Source organism: Aythya marila, assembly GCF_965140915.1.
Source record: "Aythya marila genome assembly, chromosome: 4".
Classification (NCBI taxonomy): domain Eukaryota; kingdom Metazoa; phylum Chordata; class Aves; order Anseriformes; family Anatidae; genus Aythya; species Aythya marila.
Window position 1 is genome coordinate 9,890,939 of NC_139045.1, and position 21,445 is coordinate 9,912,383.

At 37.8% G+C, this 21,445-nt stretch overlaps 1 protein-coding gene across 2 annotated transcripts in view; it reads right to left on the reverse strand.

Annotated features, from left to right (window-relative positions):
* The window catches only part of GRID2 (glutamate ionotropic receptor delta type subunit 2), a 700,788-nt gene that overhangs the window by 149,472 nt on the left and 529,871 nt on the right, over positions 1-21,445 (reverse strand). The gene's annotated exons all lie outside the window — the stretch shown is intronic.

Genomic DNA, 21,445 nt, shown 5'->3' on the forward strand with positions numbered 1-21,445 from the left:
TGTAAGGAAACCTATATAGTTCTGTGCATTTATTATTTTGTGCAGTATGTTTTATTGCTTTAATTTGCCTCTGGACTAGAAGGAATGGACTCACTCTGCTGTTTTCAAGCTATGTTAGGAGAATGTGAGCACACAAGTTTAGTTTTAAATCTTGTGGCTTAAGGATCATAATTACAGCACTTGAAGTAGTCTATTTGTTTTATTAACTGATCATAGACAGAAGTGCAAATGACCTAAGTAAGGATTTCTTTCCTCAAAGCCAAAGCACATGATCAAATAACACAGCACACAGTTAATAAAATGTTTCACTTCGGAGCCTGCCCAAATTTCTTTTCTTAGTGAATAGAAATAAAGAAGCTAACGGAAAGCTACCTGCTGGTAACGTGCTGTTTGTTTGCCTTCCAGCTCTTGACTCAACATTTTCTCAAGGCCTCATGCACCCAGACTGGTGCCAGAAGTTATAATTGGATGTTTTAGACCATTGACAAATGTTGAATATAGGGAGAAAAAAGCATAGACGACGTAGCTGTTCTCACCATGTGTTCCACTCATGAAGCAGTGCTTAGTGCTTAGGCCAAGTTTCCAGAGGAACTCTAATGGTGTGATTTTTTGGAAAGTATAGTAAATCACCACATCTCAAAGATAATAAACCATTTCCGCGAGCCAGTGGTGTCATTCTAATGGTCCCTCACTCCGCTCCCCCGCCCCCTTCATCTCTTGCTTACTTTCTTTATTACTACTTTTACTTTCATTTGAAATTTGGAGGTTTTAATCTACCATTTGCCATTTCTAAGTGTCTTCTCTTTTATCTTTATAAAACACCTTTTTTCCCCCTTCACAAGTCCTCTCTGTGAATCCAGTACTCTCTCAGCAGCTCCCTAACCTGGGGTTATTTTGCTCTTTCCCATATTGCAATGACTCCTGCCATTTCCCTGTGTACTTCCAGCACACTTTCTTTCCTCTTTACTTTTCTTTCCCTTGATCTTCCCTGCAGTTTCCTATGCCTTTTCCCATCTTGCTCTTTTTTGGTTGGTAAAGGGACCTAGGTTTTCTCTTGCTTTCACGTCATCCAGTTTTGACTCATCTTTCCAATCACTTTGTGTCCCTTCTTCTTTCTCTTTAGCCTTTGATTCTCCTTTTTCTTTCAGATACTTCTTACTCTCAGGAAACTTCCCCTCACCTCCTGTTCCTCCTTTTGTGTTATGAGGGAGATAGGAAAAAATACATTGCTGTATGGTCCTGCATCTCTTGCTTTCACCTTTCATATATATATATATATATATATATATATATATATTTTTTTTTTTTTTCCTCCTGTCCCCTGAAAACCTTAACACATCTTTTCCTTGAAGACCCAAACAAGGATATTAATGAAAATGACAGTGATATCTTTCCCACTGCCTCCAAATTTAAAGCCAAACACTGTATAGCCTGTTCTTTGACCCAGACACTGTCCCTTTGCCATATGGAGACTCCACCATGGATAGCTGCCCCGGGAAACTCCCCTGGAAATTCTGGTGGTGCCCAGGGATTGCTGTGGCACCAAGCACTCACAGGGAAAGCACCAGTCCTTCTTCCATAGTCCTATGCCACAGCTCATACATGGTGAAAACAAGCTCTTGCAGGCTACTGATATGTTCTAGCATTTCCTGAATGGTAAAATATAAGGAGGCAGTTTTTGTTTGCTCATCGCTGAAAATTGAGGTAGGAATGTAATGGCTGGCACCAGTAAGTTGCTAGATGCTGGAGTTATGGTCAACAGATAAGGGAGGCCAGCAACCACACAAGAAGAATCGCTTTTAAGACATTATCCTGTGACCTGACTTGGTCATGTATCACCCAGCCTACACAGTGAACAGCAGCAAGTTGGGAAGGAAAAAAGAAGCTTCACTGAAGACAGATACTAGTCATTAAGTCTGATATCGACTTTTACATGTTTTTTTTACTATGTATTTTACTGTGTAGAAACAACACTATCACCTCATTATAGTTTATCAGGTAAGAAAAATAAAAGAACTTAAAACGACATTCATAGAATCTCTCTCCTCCAAAGAAGAGAAAGCGATGATCTTCCCCCAACAGACACTTCTTTTTCTCTTCAGGAGGCAAATCCTCCTTTAGACTATCAAACTTCATATTTGCAGAGTAAAATTCATGAATATCACTTTCATTTTACACGGCCAGTTTGCTCAGTGATGTCTGAATTATTCCAGGGAAACTGATAACATCAAGTAAGCTGAGATTTGTGGCCAGGTTAAATACACTCACTTGGGTTTTTAATTGCAAATCACTAGTTCCCTCTCATTAGGCGTTTTAACACTTTATGAGGAAGTCTTTTATCTAAATCACACAAGTTCTAAAGTAAATAAAGAAATAAATTATAATTGAACTTTGTCTATCCAATGCTGGGGCATCACTGAATCTTTATGAAATCAAAGAGGAAAGTACTCAGACACAGTTACTGCTGCAGCTCCTATTAGACCATGATATATAGGATTTTTGTACCACTGTCAAGCCTTTGATCAAACCCAATCAGCGGCAAACAATGAAAAATACTATTTTCCACTGAACTGTATGAATTTCCTTCTCTACAGGTAACAGCAAAATATGCACTGCACATTTCAGCTTCTCATCAATTCCCTGAGAGTTTAAGAACATTCAATGGATTCAGCTTTTCCTTCAGCTTAATAAGGTGCTTTCTGGGGATTTGATTTTTCAGAAAGGGTTTGACAAAGTGGAATGCATTTGCACTGTTGCAGGGCTCAAAAATTCTGTGGGCAGAGTTCCATAAATAAATCAAAATTGCAATAGCATAGGACAAACCCAGCACTATTTTACTTAGAGAGAAATGGTTTACGGAACAGGATTCTGAACAAATCCAGTCCAATAAACCAGAGAAGTGAATCCCTCAGAATGGAGCAAGTTGGCCAGGTCTGAAAAACCTGCGTCTGCAGCAGCCTGTTGCCAGCACGGAGTGACTTTGGTACCTCCACTCTGCCTTGCGTTTGGCTCAGCAAGCAGGCATGCCGAGAAGCACCTAGGATTTTTTTATTTTTTTTTCCCCCACAATGAAGATCTCCCTTTGAATGTAACTACAGAATTAGCAGTCTGGGAGTCAGTTCTGGAAGTAAATCTACGTGGTGAATTGTGCATTAGCTTCATCACTTCAAGCTGTGAGGAATAAGAAAGGCTGGTGTCTAGCTCCAGCCCAGGAGCAGAATAACCACATTAGTACAGGTCTGTGTACTAAAGAAATCTGTGCTTGTATTAAAAGCGGCTGACAAGGAATTATGTGTTTAGGTATGCAGAGGGCCCAGTGAGGGTACAGAACATCTGGACTAATCTCAGTGGTCTCACCTTAGCTGTATTTTTGAAGCATAAGTGGAATTATTACACCACTGCTTGCACAATGAACTCTGTATCTGGTTATCTTTTCATGCGAGGCAAAATGTTATTAATTATATATATTTTCAGGTATACCATATAGAATTCTTCCATTTACATTGGGAAAATGATTTTAAATGAAGCAATACTCCATCATTACTTAGACAAAAGCGTGTGTATATGTCTACATCTCTATATATATGTATAACAACCAAACGCTCGCTGGGCAGTATGGCTACAGTGATTTCCTGATGCATGAAGAAGAAGAGTTGCATTCACAGGACTTGGAACTTGGTAAAATGTGGGAAGTATTCGTAGGATGCACATACTATGCAGATATATTGTCTGAAATCCTTTGAGAGAGAACAACCTCATGTTTAAAATATGCACTTATAATGGCTGGAATCGCTACACAACTCTTCAGCATGAGATAGAGAGTAAATAAGACACCAAAAAAAAATCACTCCTGCCTTATTCAATTCAGTGATGTACTGGCATGAAAACACTCCTTCCAAATCAGATAAAAAGCCAAAAAAAGGCACACGTGAAAAGATGCTACTTTTATCCCAGCCAGCACATCTGGGCCCCGTCTCCTCAGACACATTCACCTCTCATTACCAATGTGAGAGACAAAGGAATTATTATGGAAGTAGTGTGAGAACATGTACCACTGTCCAGGACAGATGATACAGTTATTTTGAAGCGTATGTGCACCCGTCTAGAAGCTTTTCAAACTTATGCCACATCAAAGTAGCTTGTGCTCTCTGTTGTTCAGCACAGAAGAATTTGCCAACTCTTTCTTAAATGTAGCACATAGAAGGATGTGATGAGGCCATCTCCTATTCTTACATGACAGTGCAATATGCTTGCCATGCACAGGGACTATAAAACACCTGCTCACAAACCATCAACAGTGACCAAAAAAAATCTATGTATAAATTATTTTTGCGGATAGAGAACAAGAAATTCACGTGAAATTTCAGCCAGTTTAACTTATTTCTATTTTACATGCTTGTATCAAAGCATGCCTGGAAATGTCAGAAGACCTTTGGTGAAAAAGGGAAACAAAAATAAGCTGTTAGTTGAAAATTGCTTTCAAGTTTATCACTGCAGAGAAGTTAACATGACACTGCAGTAAGCATAGCACTAGATGATAAACCACTTTCTGTTGATTCTACAGGTTCCTGTGACGCTTAAATGGCAAATGCAAAGATTGAAACAATCTTTGCTTACACATAGATCAATACTCTGTTCCTAAAATCCAGGATTTATTTTCAGTGTTGTCAGATAAAAAGAGGCTTGCTAAGGTGGATATGTCACTGACTTACTAGCTTGATGCTGGCTAGTAAATCAAAGCAACATTTTGTCACTGATATGTTAGAAAATATTATTTCAGTATAACCCACGCTCACAGTCTGAATGGCTAGAGTGTCACCAATTTTCAGTGCATTAAGGACTAGATATTATAAATGATGTATTGGATCATATTCTTTTGAGAAGTTGGTAGTACAGAAAATATGGTTGTGGGGTGATTTTTTACTCCCTCAGCACAGAGCATCTTTGTTAGGAATCAGAGATGATGGCAAAGGAACCAATAAACTTAGCACAGCACTGACCAAATAGAGTACCTGTTACAAGCAACAGCTTGGACCACGTAAATGCATTGGGTAGATAAAGCACACAGCAAACAGGAATTTTCTTCTCTACTCTCTAAAGAAAGTATCACCTCCTTCTGCAGGCTGTTTTTGGACCATGAGATGTGGGGAAGTGGAGAACAGAAAGGCCAAGTGTGAATTTGAGGAAATGGTTGTGATTGTGATACCTGGATTATGAAAGAGGACATCGTCCTGCTACATGTGACCACAATGAGAGCAGATGTGTTCAGCTAGAGTCCTAAAGATCTAGCAGGAGCCAGGAGCACTGAGCACTGGAAAGGTGCTTTCAGGAAATAGTTAATGGTCTATCTCATACCAGGGGTCTGTCCCTCTATACGGTCCAGATAATCCTTCTGAAGATTTTTTTTTTTTTTTTCCAGATGATCTCAGCTCTAAACCCACAGAGCTTTACAGCATCAATAAACCATTACTGAAATTATTTTTGTACTCACTTCTTTTCTAAAGTCCCTGACAGAATTGTTACAGTGATAACCAAATGCTGAACTGATAAGGATCAAAAGCAATTTCCTCTCTAACTACCAGCACTCACCTTCAGCACAGAAAATGCATTTAGCTTCTTTCCTTTCACATACCACAGGACATAATTACATAGAAGAAAGGTTGTGTCCAAGTAAGACCTGTGCTCCTACAGCCTTCTGAAGATACCCTCAGTGATCTCAGAGACATATGACCATCAGAAAAACTGTAATTGTCTTTCTTACTGATGGTGATGCTGTTCAGCATTCACAGCTGAGTGGTGAACTGTAAAAATACTGTCAAAAATATTTACATTACGCTTTCATGCATTACTTAACATGTGGTATTTAAAGCAAGTTTGGAACTCACTGTATTCACTGGTAATCAGTACTTTGGAAAAGAATAGCCAGATCCTAACTAGATCTGCTGGTGGCAAGTGAAAGTGGATCCGCATAAAGGAGTGGGTACTTCTATATTAGAGAAAGAGGCAATGACTGGGCATGGATCTCATATGCTGAGAGGGTAGGAAAAAAGTATTGACTAGTAAAGAAGGGTTCAGATACAATTTTGTAAAAACGTCAAGTATTTCTACATTGCTATTATTTACTACTAAAAATTAAAACCAAACCAAAACATTAAAATAGCATTACTGAGGCAGACTATTAATCTTACTCAGACACCTAAAAAAGCTAGTCTGGTACTTAGACACAAAGTTTCTAAGCAGTCTTTGAGAAGTGTTTGCAAAAACACTTGTTGTGCTTTATCTTTCAGTTGAACCAAACAGGAAGGTTAAATAATTTTGGATAGGAAAAAACCTGAGTTTTGCCTACCAAGACCAAACATTTTAGTAGATTCCTCTGGAGAACCTGAATGGCCTGCAGTGTAATTTTACACACTCATCGCTTTCTACACTGCCAGCGTTTGCTATCATTAGAGTGAATAATCTTGACAGAACAATCTACGTATCATAAACATTTAAATGGCAAGTGATATGTAGTTAAATATTTGAAGGCTTAAATAAAGAATCCTTGTGGAAAATAATAAAACATTAGCTTGAAGGATGAAGGCCTCTAATAAGCCCTCTTTAGAATAGTTGAATCAGTAAAGTACATTTTTATTACAAACGAAAATCACTGCCCTAATGACACTGGAAGTTGCCACAAAAATAAATTAACATTGTATCTTGGTAATTAAAACTACAGAAACACATTATAAATCTAACTTGAAAGGGATGAGAATTTTATTTTCTAGTAGACTGTATTCCCATAAGAGATTCTGTTTAGCATACAAAATGCTGAAATTGTGCAAAGAACCTGAGAACTTTAAACAACTGATTTTTTTTTTTTTAGTTATTGTAACATTGCCAAGCTCCTTCTAAAAACATATTGTGGCATGTACACCAGTGATTAGTTAACTAGATAAGTAGCTCTTTACCATGCTCATCACTACTGTGATTCTAGGATTTAATTTCAAGGGATAATACCAATTAAAAAAATTAAAAAATCTTTCCGTTTGAAAAGACTTTTAAGAAGGGAGAAATGCCTATTTTTGATTACATTAACAAATCAATTTATCTTCTTCAACATATTACAACTACGATATTTGCCCAGATGACTTGCTGCTTCCCATTTTCAGCTGCACCCACTTGATATGACTGTAAGCAAACAGAAGTAGGAACTGTGTTACCATATATGTTAGTGGAGCAACCTGTGTAATGGAGCTTTTTACTGTAATCATGATCATCATTAGAGATATAACTAAAATTAAGCACTTCACCCTCATTTTTCCCCAACTTTCAACTACCCCCTGTTCGTGTTACCTGCCTGATAGCTACGGGGCTGTTTCCCCTGTATAACCAGTTACCTGAGGGGTCGGCAATGTTCAAGAATGCTCTAACTCTGCATATCTATCCATGAATATGTCAGATAATAGCTCTGCTGATGAAAGTGAGTATGTTAAACTCCTTCCCAAGAGAATAGAGAAATTACTTCAGCAGGAAAGGAAAAATAATATTATCCCTTCAAATGCTAGATACAGCTTAGGAACATAATCCTGGAGGCCCGTTTTTCAATAGCCTGTGGGTACAACTGTGTTATCTTCCAATGCACATTCAAATGTTTTCACTGGGGATGCTAATTATCTTCCAGTCTGTAGGCCCTTGGGTTAACAGCCACACTAGAGAAGGTACAAATATTTTCAGGACAAAGAGTGCTTGCTTGAAAGATGGCTCTTGTCTGTCTGGACTACACTTCTCTGAGTGTTCACCTATGTTATACTTGCTTCAAAGAGAATGTTACTGGTTTTGATAAACGTAGAAAGAAGAAATTAATACTATTGTTTGATACTACAGCACAAGCTTCTGCTACTTTATTATTATTACTTTTTTTTTTTTTTTCCTTAGCATTACAGTATTTTAAAATTTCACTGTCAATCTAATTGCCATCTTTACTATCCTTGGTAATATGCTGTAATCCCACAAGCAAAAAAAAGAAGTCAAAAGAGCCTATTTGGTGTGGCATCTGTTCATTGTCTAAAGCACAGATGAAGACTATTAGGCCATCAGTATTAGTTCTGATTTAAACACTTTACTCTAGATACTTTCATTAACTGTGTTGACACTAGTTATATATTATTCATTTTACCTGCACTTCATTGCATTCCCAGAATGCAATCACATTTTGCAAATGTGAAGCTGAACACAAGACACTCATGGCTAGATTCTTGGTCGATGTAACTTGGGAGTGTTTTAATGAAAACAAGCCTCATTAGTCTAGCTGGGGATCCAACCCTATATCTACACCTGCAAACACAACTATATTTCTTCCTAGAATAGGTCTTGAATATGTCTCCATTTTTAGCACAACACCTGGGGTTTATGCTCAGCAATCTTTTCATTGCATTAAAACACTCATTAAATGAGAATTTGTACTGCTACAGGAAAGGTAAAATGCTTCTACACAAGATGCACTAAACCTAAGTGAATAATTCATCTATTTTTCATATACAAATTTATTCATGGAATAATATCCTCTAATAGCTGCTGTTACAGAGATTACAAGCAGTTTCTCCAGAGCATTCAATAACCAGAAAAGTTCACTGATTTATTTGTCTGGACACATTGTCCTTACAGAACATCTTTGTCTCATGACTGGGCTATCACGTTCCTGGCATGAACATCTGCAATTATCAATTCAATACTTATCCATTTTAGAAACTGAGAAAATACAGTCTACATAATTTCTAAAGGAAGTATTAATAGTAACCCTGTGTAAGCATTACACAGTACGTGATGGTCCTACTCTCAGTAAATGTCATTCTGAGCTTTTAACATATTTAAAGTTCTTGAACAATCAAAATTGACTAAGTCCTTACGCAAACAAGCAGTGCTAAGTCCAACCCCCTGGCACCCAAATAAACCCCAAACTGACTACCTAGTAATATATTCACCAATGTCCTTCTCCCCCAGCTAATGAAATTCACAATTATCTCACTTCAGTAGCTAAGAGAATTTCCTCAATATTTCTTTACAGTTACATGCTATTTCCCTGATGAACACAAGGTTTAAGCCACTCCACCAACTCTATTCCCACTTTTAATACAGTGACAACTTTGTTCCCATCTCCAGATAGCTAATAGGGTCGTATTTCTTTTGAACTAATTCTTTCATCAGCCCAATCTATTTCTGCATTAATTGTATCTATGTTCAGGCTAACTATATTGAACATAGAGCCTTAATGTATACACAGGATTTTGTATTACGTGAGCTGCTTCTGTCTCGCTGCTCATATGGAAGTGTCACTGCAACTGTGCTGGTGTAATTCTATAAGCAGGCTAGGATTGTAGGGAGAAGTAATATCTTTTATTAGACCAAGAGATACAGTCAGGGCAGAGAACAAGCTTTGGGCTCAGAAAACTAATGAAAGTCCTCTGAGACAAAAAGCTTTCTTGTTTTTCCTCCAACTGTATTATTTGGTCTTATAAAAGATATAACCTTTTCCCTATGGGCCTGACTGTCCTTGGTTATAACAGATTACTTACGAGTGAGATAGGTCAAAAAGGAGTTGTAAAACAAAATAAAGTAAACCAAAAAGACAGTTAGGGAAGCGAAAATCATGGCCTTGATAAATACCAACTGCTTACACAAAACAGCCAGGCTGACAGAGACCAGAAGATTGTCTCTTCAACCTCAACACCATGATGGGATTGCTTGCCAAGACTGCTAACCTTGAGACCAAAACACAATGATTAGGGTGTTTTTTTTTTTTGTTGTTGTTGTTGTTGTTGTTTGTTTTTTCCACAGCAGAGCTGATAATTAGCACATTAACAACTGTCTACAGAAAGGTAGAAGTTGGATGGCACTCAGGTGAAGTTACATGCATCTAGGAGATTTAAGGATATGTAGGTATGTGAAGGACTGGACATAGGACTCCCCATGTAGAGACAACAAACACAAACTCTAAGCTTTCTTAGCCTGAATCTGTCCTGGCAAGGTCTGCTTCCAGGCCTTCCAGCTCCTGCACCTGGTGGCACAGTCTCGGGGAATGACAATCGCGGCACATGTAAATTAATGAGAGGCTTCTTAAATAAGCAAAAGAATTCAGAGGACTGCATGTACCAGGTTCAGTTATCACTGTAAAACTATGTTCTCTGATCTTGACAGATTATGGTGACTGGAAGAAGGCAAACGTGACACGCATCTTCCAAAAAGCACAAGAAAGAGGACTTAAGAAAGCACACTGGTAAACCTAACCTCAGTTCTTTGGGAGAGCATCTAGCAAATCCCTTTGGGAGGTATTTCCAAAGACATGATGGACAGGGAGGTGCTGAGGAACAGGTGGCAGTGATTTCCTGGCTAAAACATACTTAATCTTTCTGATTGCTTTCTACGATGAGAAGTCCTGGCTCAGTGGATGAGGAGATGGCAGGTTGCTTGACTTTGCAAGGCTTTTCACATGGTCTGTGCTCTTGTAGCCTGGGCTGCAATTGTGAGAATGTAAGTAGTAGAAACCCAGGTTTATTCATTCCAGAGAGGAGATGAAGGGGAATCTTAATTGCTGACTATAGCTAAAAATGGAGGGAGGATTACAGAGAAGACAGAACCAGACTGCTTGGTGATGGTGCCCAATGAAACAACTAAAAACAACATTGCACCAAAAGTAATTCTGTTTAGAGTGCTGAAACACTGAGAAATGGAGACCAAAGAGGTTTTGTCTATAAAAAATATTTTTTGTGTCACTGCAAATGATGACTGATCTTCCTAAGAAAGGATATCTTTGCAGATGTCATTACTCATAAGTCAGCATGGTGATTGAAGCCAAGAATCAGTGCAAGAAGAAAGGAAGAACTTGATTCAAGTTTCCAGTCAGGCAACAGTGGGATGCCAGGCATAATTTAAACAAGAAATGAAGGACAGCCCTTTCCATCCAAAGGTGATGCTCTCTCAGCATCAAGGCAGTGTATTCTGTCCAGGGGATATCTGTGTGCTTCAAGATGATTGATGTTTTTATAATAGGAAAGCAAACTTCCGCAAGTAGGGTGAAGAAAATTTCAGATTTTTAGGTCCCTCCTTCATCCAAACAATTCTATCTCCCATCCAAATAATCTGCTTTCCTATAAAACTCTGATCCCTCAAATCCCAGTTTATCAATTAATCCAGATTGCTTTACAGTAGACATCTCCTCTTTTAGTTATCCACCAAATTTTACCAATGACAGATGTTTCTTGAAGAAGGTTAAAAAATATATTAAAAAGGAAACCAAGCTATTTTGCTTAAGGGCAAATGTAACTATAGCTCAGAAATAACAGCAGCAGAAATAGAGAATAGGAGCATAAATTGCTGTATTAGCAGACAGGTATCATAGACGGAGGTTTATTCAGTAGTTATTAAGGTCACTTTATGATTTGTGCTATGAAACATCCTTTTTTCATTTGTTTGAACTGCAATTTCAACCGCATGTGCTGAAGTTTTCTATGCCAGATGTCTGCTCAGGTTAAAATAAACTCTCTCATAGCTCATACACATGAACTGTTTGAATTATGAAAGTTGGCATTCAAATAAATTGGTCATTTTCTAATTTCTGACTAGTGCTGGACCTTGGAAACTCTATAAATCTGTTTTTAAGTGATAATACAGGAAGGAGCGTTTTAGCATAACTTGTACTGAATTCTATTCCTACTATTTTTCTACCTGCTTTCTACTTTCTAGCTGGAAATGTTCCAGGTTTTGTCTCAGACTGAGGTTTAATTATTTTTTTTTTTTTTTAAACTAGGGCAAATATTTTCTAACTCTTTTCGAAAAGAAGACTGTAAAAAAAATGTATTCTCAAAATTTATATAAAAAAAAAAAGTTTCATGACCTACTTTTAACTCTACTTGGGACAGGAAATTCAATCCAGCAGAGAAACAAATAGCTTGTGAAAAGTTTGTGTACACTATCTGAAACATTTTTGAGACAGGCAGACAGGTCCATTTTCTATTTTCACATTTTAACTGTTCTACCACTAAGGCACTGCATCATGTTGTTAAAATTTGCATTATGCAGAATTTAAAATTCTACTGATACACCCTTCCTTGACAGAATAGGAGAGAAGTCTTAAATTCATAGCTCATAATGGTAGCATTAGAGTTCCAGGTTTTGGCAGTCTTTTTAGACATTGTTTTCAATTAATACCACATGGTATCTACTTAATAAAGTGCCTTATTAGCATTGCAAACCTGAAATTTGCCATAGACTTCATGGAGCTGTTTCTAATGGATTAGATAATGGCTTGCTGCTAACCAGTCAAAACAAAACCAAAACAAACAACAAAACACCAAAGAACTGACAACCAATGACACTGTTTCAAGGGTTTGGCTTCTGCTCTTTCTTCTTGGATGAAACAATTCTTTGAGTATCAGGTATGGCTGTTTTTTCTTTACAGAGATTTTTTTTTCTTTTGCTTAGTAAAGCACAGGCTTCTCACTTAAAACACCTAAGAAAAAATGTCTCTTTGCATGGGACAAACTTGTCTTTTCTAGGTTTGACTCAGTGCTTTGTAATTTCTCCTGGCATCTGGCTGGCTATTTCACCCTATATCAAACCCTCCCACATTGAAATCTATCCTAGGTGCATAACATAACACGAATTACTACCTTAAAAAACAACACTACACCTCTCCTTAAATGCAGAAGAACAAAAGATAAAGCAGATTCGGAAAGTCAGGAAATAATAACTGTTATTCTTTAGCTAATACATTAATCTTATCTTAAATGAATAAATAAATAAATAAATAAATAAATAAAAATCCCAGACAGCTAATTCTTTCACTCAGATCCCATATCAAAGGCCTAAGAAATAGAGTAAAATCTACTGACTTCAGTCATCTTTGGATCAGACCTCTCATGTTTAAATGCTCAGCCTCACTTTTATTTTGCTCTTCTCAAATTCTCAAGGAATCTAGCTGAAAAATACATTGCAAATAAATCTTGTTGAATGAATTGACACATTACATTTCCTAGTGATTTGTTCATAGCATCTAAGTATTGACATGATTCAGCAAAAACAAAATATGGTGGAGACTCAAATCATTAATTTCAGCATTCCATTTCTTGGACTGGAGAGCTGAAACTTTTTATCAAACCATCTAACAGGACGGGACTCTGTGGTGCATCCTTGGCAGATATATTTAGCATGGAATTCCTAGCCAAAGAGGGAAGACGAGCTATGATGAATGACTTCAGGCTACATGCACAGACTTCCAGTCTTAGGGTATGCCATGGGACTGGCAACAGGACCAGCAGCTCTGGCAGTCCATATAGCCTACAAAGTTGTGTGGAATCAATTTATTATCCATCATATTAAGTTTGGAGTCATATATTTTTTTTTAATCTCTTGAACTCCTAGTCCTGGCACTCTGAGACAAAACATATAATTAAAACCTTCAGTTTATTGTTAGAGTTTAGGAAATCTGTGGATAAGCAAAGACAGTGAAATCCCATAGGAAATAACTGGTGCATATTGGGAAGAAAAGGGATGGGATTACTTGGAATAAAGAAAGGCTCTCTCCTGAATTCTTTGTATTAAAATTTTTGTAAAACCTCTAATTATTACAACACAAGACCTGCAATTCTAAAATCTAGGGTTTAATACCAGGCTTCTCAAATCTGTTTTTGTTCTTATGCCAAGCAGATGCATTTGCTATACTTCTAATTCATTTTCTGTGCAGCAGTGAAAACCACTCAACAACAACAACAACAAAATATTCCAAAACCCAGAAGATGGCAGAAAAGATACTGCATGTCATTAGAATAGAAGAATTCATTGCAGCTGCAGGAATTCGTATAGTCTGAGTTCATCTGCAAGTATAGAGAATGCACTGAGAAAAAATACTTTTATGGCTCAGAGCCAGATTGCACAATGTGTAAATTGGCTAGTTCTCATATATCTGTTCCCAAACCTTACTGCTGCAGTATCAGTTATCTTAAGACTTATGGCTAACAGATCTAAGTTAACACAGTTTACAGTGGTCTCTTTCCCCCCTTCCAATTACATGAATTCAGCAAAGCCCATAAGCACAAGGAATCTGGACAGGTGAAGTGGAAATTGATAGCAGAGTTAGGATTTTTCCTGTAATGAAGCTACTGTCACCTGTCTTTAATATACAGCTAAGATGAATGTGAAGCCTCTTCTGTAGCACGGAAGATTCTTCACTTGCAATGCCTATAGTGCCCTATGAGATCCCTGCTAGAAAAACTTAGGGTGATTAAGAGCTTCCCACTGCCCCACATCAAGCACAAAAAAATCAAGGAAAGACACAAAACATAGACAAGGTCCTAGCCAAGCAGTTCTGTATCCAATTAACTCAATGAAAATTCAGTAACTTTTCATAAACCTTCATTATCTCCTTTGATCATAGTTTGCCTTTTTATGACCCATCCTAAACTTTAAAGGGAATGTTATCATCAATGTCACATTAAAGAATCACAGCTCTCTTTCCACTTCTCACTCCCACTTTTGAAACCGCAGGAATATAATGAACTACTTAAAATATATATATAGTCAAAGGTAAGATGTTGACAGCTGTGATGAGATGATTGAATTTCCTTTTATCTTGCTTTTTAAACCTATGCATCCAGGAGGAATATAAGTGCCACAACTCTATCCTGATGCAGAGTTCATGTGAGAAGGGCAATTCAATTGCCCATCATCAGTGCTGGCAAGAACCATAGCACAGTATAGACAAAATTCCAACAATTCTTTCACAGGGCTCTTATCACTCTGAGTGATTTTCTAACATGGTGGGATGACTCACATGACTGCAGTGCTGCAATGGATGTCTATAAACTCTTCAGAAGGGATAAGCTAGGAAAGAGAGGCAGTGTGATAGCCCTGTATGTCAGAGTGTTTTCATTGTCTAGAGCTTAATAAAGGCGACAGCAGGGTTGAGTGTTTATGGGTAAGAATCAGGGGGAAGGCCAATGAGACAGATATCATGGGAGTTTGCTATAGACTGCCTAACCAGGATGAAAAGGCAGACAAAATATTCTATAACCAGCCAGAAGAATTCTCACAATTGCTAGCCCTTGTTCTGGTGGACTTATCAGATGCCTCCTGGAAATACAACACAGAAGAGAGGAAACAATCTAGGAGGTTTCTGGATTATGCAGAATTTAATTTCCTGATGCAGCTGGTGAGTGAACCTACTAGGGAATGTGCCTTGCTGGACCTTTTTCTTGTGAACAGAGAATGACTTGTGGCTGGTGCAAAGGTTGGAGGTCTTCTTGGGCACAGCAATCACTTATTAATAAGAGTTTTTGTTTCTTGGAAAAGTAAGGAGTGGGGATAGCAGAACTACCACCTTGGACTTCTGGAGGGCAGACTTTGGCCTATCAAGGAGGCTGGTTGGCAGTGTCCCTTGCGAGGCAGCCCTAAAGGACAAAGGAGTCCAGGAAGGCTAGATGCTCTTCAAGAAAGAAATCCTAAAGGCACAACAGCAAGCTGCTCCCATGTGCTGAAAGATGGATGTTCTGTTCATTCTGTTCAGCCAGCATGGATGAAGACCAGCCTGGCTGAACAGAATGCTGTGGCTAGAGCTCAGGAAGAAAAACAGGGTTTATGACCTTTGGAAGAAGGAGCCGGCCACTCAGGAGGACTACAAAGATGTCATGAGGCTATGCAGAGAGAAAATTAGAAGGCCCAAAGCCCAGTTTGAGCTTAACCTGGCTATTGCTGCTAAAGACAAGACAAAGTGTTTTTAGAAATACATAAACAAGAAAAGGAAGACTAAGGAGAATCTCCATCTTGTATTGGATATGGGGGGGAACCATAGTGACAAAAGATGAGGAAAAGACTGAGGTATTTAATGACTTTACCTCAGCCTTTAGTATAAGACCAGTTGTTCTCTGTGTACTCAGCCCCCCAAGCTGGTAGATATTTAGATGTGATGCTTAGGGACATGGTTTAGTAGTAGACTTGGCAGTGATAGATTAAGGGTTGGACTTCAAGATCTTAGAGGTCTTTTCCAACCTAAACAATTCTATTATTCAAACACAACTCAGTTAGCTCAACTTGGTAATGACAAGATTAAAAACAACAAAATAAAATTAAAAAAAAAAAAAACAAAACAAAAACAAAACAAATTAAAACAGAAAACTATTATTTTTTCTTAAAAGCTTCTCTTAATGCTGTCTGACACAAAGCAGTCTTATTGTCAAAGATAGACTAAGCAGCCCCTGTTGTCCGCTCCCAACAATTGCATCATTTTGGTTTGTATTAAAGGAATATCAAGCCATTCCAACAATTTGGCTTTCAACTTCATGTCTGAGCTCCCATTCTCTAAACTGGGATAGATTAGCTACCTTATCTCCTTAGGATGCCACTACTATAGCTTTATAAGTACCTATCACAGCTTAAAATAAATAAAATGTTATGAATACTTCAGTGACAAAAGCATTTGGTTAGAAAAATGCAGGACTAAATTTCAAATGGAACAGTTCAGAATGATGCTCCAGAGCACAATTTTGATTCCAGACCTTCTGCCTTTTTAGAAGTTTGTAACATTTCATGTAACTCTCTTAATCAATAAAATCAGTCCTGAGCTGATCCCCTAGTGTCTGAGTAGTCCTGCGCTTCCTATGTACCTCAACAGCAGTAAGACTGACCTTGCTACCCTACAGTAAAAATTATTTCCCATGAAGATGAGTTAAGTAAACACTCACACAAATTCTATTCACATGCACTGTATATAGCACTCAATACCACATCACACATCCTATTTTATGATATTTTCCTTTCAACCCCATGGCTCTCAAAATTGCATAGTTTATTATGTGCTGACAGGCAGTTGATGCTATGGAAAACACAAGTTAAATGCCAGATTACTTTGAAGAGCGACTGAAAGCTGGTATATAACACAGGTAGACTTCTATTAGCAATAGATGTGAGCTGGCCTGCAGAGCTAATGCAAGAGATTTCTCATCTCAGTTTTGTAAATTCAGTTCCCACTGCTGTTAATGAGAACAGCACATTTAATTTTCTTTGTCAACAATCTGATAGCACAAGCATGGCCAAGTGAAATGCTTCCTACTCTGAATGCTGATTTATCAGATAACACAAAAGCTTATCAGTAATATGAATTAGTTTAAGCATCATATTAAATAATGCAACAATATTTTTTTAAAGGTAAATCAGACAAGAATTGCAAAAGAAATATTGCAGTGACAGATACTGAACCATGATGTATATGAGTTTAATTTACAAATTGTGAGCTACGTAAGTTAGCATCTATTCTATCTGTATTTAAAATATACTTCCTAAATTGTTACAGAGGCCAAAGAGATTTCTGAAAGTTTCCAGAGAGTTCTAATTTTGGCAAAAACTCTGATACCCTTCTTTGCAAGATTACGATCAATCATCATATATGATAGCCCAGATGGTATGCATTCAAAGAAATAATGATCCAGTATTAAATATTTCATTTACATAATGAATTACCTAGGAAAATTTTATGTGATCATCAAAGATTATTAATCTTATCAGGTTGATTAATTTTAATGTGAAACCACATCCATCTTCAAGAATTTTGGACAGCAGTTCTATTTTAACAGAATGATAACAACTAAACTCTGCCCTCCAAATAACAATAATACCATACCTTAAAAATAATACTACTGATGAAGAGAAATTCAGGGATCAATATGTAAAAGACAAAATTCATGACCTGGCATAAAGTGAGAAGTAATGCAAGAATTTTGGTATCACGAATAACAAAAACATGAAACCTGAGTAAAGCAGAACATGGCTTTACTTGCCCAAAGGAAAGTTTGTTTGTTTTTTTTTGATATGGGAACACTAAATCATTCAAAGATAATCTCAAACTCCATCTTATCTATAATTTTAAGGCACAGCTGATGTGCGTGATTAGACTTGAGAGTCTTACTTCAAAGCCTGACAGAAAAAGCCACCAGGATTTGCTGGTTTTATTTCTCTTCTTTTTGAGCTTCTAAAAGCTGCTGGAGAAGAGTATTAGTGGCATAGGTTTGTTGAGATATTCCTCAAATTCTCATTATTAGAGGTAATTGGTAATAGTACTTTTTATGTAAATTACTACCTTTGCTATTTGTTATGTGGTATTATTACTGTGATTATTGCTGTTGTGTTTAGATACCTAATCAGTACTAATATTATTATCATAATGGTGACTGTGAGGAGAACTAGAAGCTCCCATTTGGTGAATTAAAATACAAGGAGGAGCAGCCTCTGTTCCTCAATCATTTCAAGATGCTGCTGTCAATCAAGTGCTGCTTTACAGTTCAACATCTGTTGGAAATATTTTCCCTTTCCAGTAAAGCTCAGCTGCAGCTCAGCTACACCATATGTGAATTTTTAGGCTTTTCTTGTTCATGTTGAAGAAATACTTTGTTTATAAAAATAAAATGATTAAGACTCTCTCCCATCTCACAGGGGTTATTTAGGAATGACAGTCAGTTGCTAGTGGCTTGGACTGGATTCAGATCAGTGACGTAAATAAAGGACATTCTGTAATTTGTTGTCATTTCCTGAACCAGGCACAATGGTGTTTTACATGTTCACATCAAGGGAAAGCATGTAATTTGATCAAGCTGCAAGTGCAAACTTCTTGGCAGAGCCTGAGGGAAAGCAATGACAATAATAAAACAGATAGGCAGGTTGTCAAGAGAAGTGAAAGCACTTTTAACTGCACACTTTTGAAGAAAATCCTGCAGTGGAGGGGCTAAAAATGTTGTCTACAAGAGTGCCCCTGGCTACCCTGGAGTTGAAGGATTAGTTCACGAACTGTGGACATGTCATTACTAAATGAACTCAGATAAGAGTTAAGTTCATTCATTCATTCAACTCTGTTTTTGGCAGTGGAGCAAATTCTCAGTGATGTAAATCGGGACGGGAGCTGTGACAGTTTCCAGCATGACAGTGCCTGACCCTAGAAGTATTTATTTTGCTTGAAAAAGTAAAGACAGTTTATATGCAAATTAGATGCAGCTTTCCAGCTCTGTATAATTTGTCAATATGGGTGTTAATTTCACAAAGACTGAGCAATTTCTGTTCTAGAATAATAATAGGACTTGATCCTACCAACCCTTACTTGTAGCAGTGATCTTCTTGTAGTGGTGGGACTGGAGGCTTAAAATAAAGACTACTGTTGTGAACAGTTCTGGGATAATGCACATCATATGATGCTTTCTTTTCAACAATTTCTTTGATGTATTCCTTGATCTGGTTCAGAATAATGAGTAATATTAAGAGTTAAAATGAAATGCTAGGACATCCCTTAGAAATCAGCTTTCCTGGATTTTCAGGGAGTGGTATTTTTTGCAATTGGATCTGTGTGTAGATAAAAATGTCATTTTATAGGGGAAATCTGATATTAAAACTACTGTTACCTTTTCTCCTCTTCATTATAAATGGATTTATATCTGAATGTAGAAAACATTATGGAGCTTAAGCCTGTCACATGAAGCTTTTCTTGGGAGAACTTCCCCTCCTGGGAGTTTCAGGTATAAATCCAGATTCTCTGATTTATTTCCAGCATTGATAGCAATGGTCTTGATCTGCAGACTCTGCTTTTAAGGATTTGAAAAGTCTTAAAGCATCTTTAAAACCGGGGGTGCTAAATCCTTTTCAAGGTGTGTCATAAGATCATAATGCAGGCTATAGGCATACTATATTTTTCAGAAAAGACATGTTTAAAAGTGTTTTCTCAGACACAATACTGAATTATGTCATTTCATCTGAAAACTACCCAAATAAAATTATCAGATGCAGAAAATGAGTAACTGCATTTCACTTCCATCTTCATTTCACCTTCTCCTTAAAACACTTGAATTTATTTTGTTTTAATTTTCTTCTGGCCTAATAAACATTGACATCAAGATTATCAGTTGACTAACTGAAATCCATCCTAATTGTAATGTACGTGTTGTGAAATGCTTTTGGTAATGTTTTCTAATAATTTTTCTCCAAAACAATCTGTTTATAATAAAGTTTCTAAGGAAAACAATTGATACTATTATGTGATAAATATAGCCTGTGATACAAGTTTACATTCATAAACTTCTTAAAGCTAGGCAATTAGTTTTCTAGAATTCATCTTAAAATAAAGCTTACAAATGTCTGTTCTGTTTTAATAACTACTCTAAACCCTTGTATTTGGAACACTGACATGATTGGTGAATTAGTTAACTTAGTTAAGCATACAGTCTTGATTGATTTTGCTTTCTTTTGTTTATCCTAAGTTCTTTTCTAATATGCCAATATTATTTCTATCCACTTCAGGTCTGTCTTTCATTCATTCTTTATATCCCTTCTTTTTTCCTTCATTTCCTGTTTCCTGTTAGACACAATCTCTCCATCCATGCCAAAAGCAGCGGTTAGACTTGGCTTCTATCTACTAAAATGCCATGGATGTCTTTTAATCTGCACTTAGAGTGTGGAAAGACTCAAGCGCTTCTCATAGTATCATAAAATGATTTGAGTTAGAAGGGACCTTAAAGATCATCTAGTTCCAACTCCCCTGCCGTAAGCAGGGACTCTTTCCACTAGACCAGGATTTCCAAAGCGCCATCCAAACTGGCCTTGAACACTTCCAGGGAGGGGGCATCCATAGCTTCTCTGGGCAACCAGTGCCAATGCCTCACCCTCACAGTAAAGAATTTATTCGTTATATCTAATCCAAACCTACCCTCTTTTAGTTTAAGTCATTACTCCTTGTCCTATCACTACTCTCCTGCTTTCCTGTAGGCACCCTTTAGGTACCGGAAGACCACTATAAGGTCTCCCCAGAGCCTTCCCTTTTCCAGGCTGAACAACCCCAACTCCCTCAGCCTGTCTTCATAGGAGAGGTGCTCCAGCCCCTTGGTCATCCTCATGGCCTTCCTCTGTCTGGATTTGCTCTAATAGGTCCATGTCCTTCTTGTGCTGGGGGCCCCAGAGCTGAATGCAGCACTCCAGGAGGGTCTCATGAGAGCAGAGCAGAGGGCAACAATCACCTCCCTTGCCCGCCTGGCCACGCTTATTTTGATGCAGCCCAGGATATGGTTGGCTTTCTGGGCTGCAACCATATATTGATGGCTCATGCTGAGTTTATCCATGCCTGTATTTGTGCTTGGGGTTGCCCCAGCCTAGTTGCAGGACCTTGCACTTGGCCTTGTTGAACCTCATAAGGTTCTCACAGGCCCATTTCTCAAGCCTGTCAAGGTCCCTCTGGATGGCATCCCATCCCTTCCTTCCAGAATGTCAACTGCACCACAGTGCTTGGTTTCACCAGCAAACTTGCTGAGGGAGCACTTGATTCTGAGTCTACGTCACTGAAAAAGATATTCAACAGTGCCAGTCCCAACACTGCAGACCTTTAGGTTACTTAGCTGGTCTTGAACCTGATGTTCTCCTACAGTGGGCAGTTCTTCATTCTTTCAGT